Here is a 3577-nt window from a genome sequence, read left to right as displayed (position 1 = left end):
GGCACTAGTACCATATCATAGTTTAACTAATCAATCCTGCGCGTCCAGCGTTTCAAACCAGCGTGGCCGCTCTGACGCAGCTAGGTAAAAAAAAAAGTGGTCAACACGTAGATGCGAGGGTATCCCTCTTTCGTGGAGCGTTCCATCAGCATGTTCATGTAAAAGTTGATAACGGTGTTGTTTAGTGACCCGCCGCGGTGGCTCAGTGGTTAGGGCGCTCGACTACTGATCCGGAGTTCCCGGTTTCGAACCCGACCGCGGCGGCTGCGTTTTTATGGAGGAAAAACGCTAAGGCGCCCGTGGGCTGTGCGATGTTAGGGCACTCTAGAGATCCCCAGGTGGTCTAAATTATTCCGGAGCCCTCCACAACGGCACCTCTCTTTCTTCTTTCATTCCCTCCTCCTTCCTTCCCTTACAGCGCAGTTCAGGTGTCCAACGATATACGAGACAGAAACTTAGCCATTTCCTTTCCCCAAAAACCAATTATTATTATTGTCATTTAGCCACTGTTCCTCGCTTAACGTGGACACGTCTGCACGTCTGATGTGAAGGTTGAAGCCTTTGACCAGGGGGTCTATGGACTTCTTCGGGCAGGTGCGGCTCCAACGCCGCAAACCATGTTTAGCACCTCCAGCTGCTCGCGCTTCTCTGCGCAAAAGTACTCGGCGTTGACGATGTCACCTTTCAGGTAGACGTACCAATCGGCAGAATCTACGCATACCGAGGCTGGCGTTCCCACATGTTTTCCGCACTTCGCTGACGTGTCTTGGCGGGGAGGCAGAATGTCCCATGGCTCAGCCGAGACGGGCTTCACGTAATCCCCGCGCAAGGCGACAGAGGGTGCATGTCGGTCGCCGAGGCTCGGAATCTCCTCGTAGAGTTGAAACGCGCTTGCGGTGCAGTGAGCCACCATAAACTTGAAGACAAGTTCGTCCACATTTTCACACGCTAATTTGGCCATCACTTTTTCCGCGTTGCGTGCAGTACAGCGCGGAGCGAAGCTGCGAAACACGTTTCTTTCACAGCCGCTCGAGTTCTCGCCGGTTGGATGTCGACGGCCTCGCTTGTAGAACGGCTCTGTGCGCTCACGAACCATCACGCTGGACATCCACGATGACCAGTCCGCCGCCATGGTACGGACGCACTTGGAACGCCGGGGCGCAGGAGCACAACTGGCAGCCGCGTTCCCGTTCGAGCACCGAGAGAGCTCGCGCCAATCTGCCACCTCATGCGATGTGTCCAGACCTTGGTCCACTACCGGCACCACAGCGAAAAGTTGACCGCATCACGGGCGATAAACGACGGGAAATGTGAAAACTGTGCCGCAGACAGCAGCGTTTACTGTTCAACTGAATGGAGCCTAATTTCAGACTATCACTCGCTGGCAGACGCTGCTCCCGATGTGAAAAAGCACGTGGAAATGGAAGGTGAAGGCGTTTCAAAACGTTGGTGACGATGACGATGTGATGATGCATCATCGATGGAGCTACTACTACCTACACATCGAATGGTAAATCCGGCAAAAAAAGAAAGAGGCGGAAGAGGAAATGTTAAAGAAAAAAAAAACTGCGTACTTGAGGGCACCGGCTCTTGAAACGTTGTTTCATTTCGGCCATTTTTGACGCAGTTTTGTGGAACGGTTGGGCGACATTACACAGACAAATGTAATTATAAGCTGCAGTGACAAATCTGACAAGGTGAAGAAAGAAAAATAACGGCGATTGGGGTTAGTTTTTCACGGTGAAATTTTGAGACGAAAAATCTTTCCTTTTCTTTCTTTCATTCTGGGATGGCTGGAAAATCGCCAACCAGCCAGCGACAACAGGCCAAGGCAGATCTATAATAATAATAATAATAATTGGTTTTTGGGGGAAAGGAAATGGCGCAGTATCTGTCTCATATATCGTTGGACACCTGAACCGCGCCGTAAGGGAAGGGATAAAGGAGGGAGTGAAAGAAGATAGCAGATCTGGACAGGACTGCATCGCTGCGGGACCAGCGTCACCTTTCCTTTTTTTTTTTTGCCAGATATAACAATGGATCACATCGCCATCGTCACCGCAGCCTTCCTTTTTCATATCGCAGTCAGCGTGTGTCTAACCTGTGTAAGTCTAAATTTGGCGTAATTCTGTTGAACAGTAAATGCTACAACCTGTGGCACAGTTTACAGGTTTACACTATAGTGTACTAGATTAGTTTGCACATTCTTATAGCAGTCCAAAAATGGCGCAGAGGCGCTGGCAGTCCGTGGCGCAGACGATGAGTCGACAAGCTGGTGGTGGTGGTGCTAGTAGTTTTTATTGAAATAATAGCAAAAAGGAAGGAAAAGATTTTTGCTAGCCCCGGCATCTGCCATCAATACTGAAGCACCTGAGCTGGGGCAGCGGAAATAAAGCTGGTGCAAATTACATTTTTATTATGGATTTTGCCAGCAGCTCGCAGCCGCGGACAGCTAAGAATTACTTCGTGCATGAAGCAGAAAAATTAGAACGCCGTTCCGGGGTCGTTCTCGGACGACTTAGCCTTTTAGCATGAATGGACACGGGGATACAAAAAAGAAAATTATCTGAGAATGCTCCAAATCGATGTGTCCAACAGGGGCGTAGCCAGGGTGGGCTTTTGCGGCTTCAGCAGCCGCCCCCCCCCCCCCCCCCACCCCCGAAATTTTTTCCAGCTGTCACGCATCGCTGACCAAAACAACCATCGGCGCCGGAAGTCACTCTGGATTTTGTCACCTACAGTGTCTTTTTCAGACTAGAAAAGACATTTCGGCGCGACAATTGCTAACTCGGGTTGGATTTCGTGGCGACGCCCATTCACCTGGAGTCATGTAACGCAAGGGCCCCATCCTAGCACAAATTTTCAAGGGCCCACCGATGGCTCGCTGTTGTGACTAAAATTTTGGTGCAATTACTCGCAATACTTGACCGGTGGCAGCTGCTGCTGCGCAGTACACTGGAACGAAGGACAGCGTCGTTGAGATTTTTACCTTTGGCCGTTGCATGTGCACAAAAATGTAAAGGTTCTTGAACGACCAACATTCATTAAAATTTTTGTCCTCTACTTGCTAATATCGTGGCCTTTACGTTTTTCGTATGAGCGGCATGCACTGCTTTGCTGGTTCCGGACCGATATAGTTCTAGACTTCGTGTGGTATTTTCTTTACTTATTAAATACGCAAGAACATGGAAGCATTGGTATCAGTTATGTCTCCCACGAGTGAACAATTAGTGGATAGCTGGTATCACATGATTACAAGACGTAAAACGGAGCAGGGGACAAGGCACAGAAGAGAAGCAAACAGGACGAGCTCGTCCTGTTTGCTTCTTGTGTCTTGTCCCCTACTTAGGTTTATGTTTTGTAATCATGTCTACCACGATCTTTTTAAGACATACGAATACATTCTTTTATTTAAAAAATACATATTTCACTTGTGTAGACAGTGCGTAGCGTTCGTTATGTAGTACACAATAGCTTTGTCAGTGGCAATGGCAATGCAGTTATTATTGTTGCGTTTGATCCGTCCACAAATTCTATCAGGAGGCCCCGCTGCAACATAAGCCCCCCCCCCCCCCCC

This window comes from Amblyomma americanum, chromosome 10, assembly GCF_052857255.1.
Source record: "Amblyomma americanum isolate KBUSLIRL-KWMA chromosome 10, ASM5285725v1, whole genome shotgun sequence".
In the NCBI taxonomy this organism is placed as follows: Eukaryota; Metazoa; Arthropoda; class Arachnida; order Ixodida; family Ixodidae; genus Amblyomma; species Amblyomma americanum.
This window is presented reverse-complemented; position numbering follows the sequence as displayed.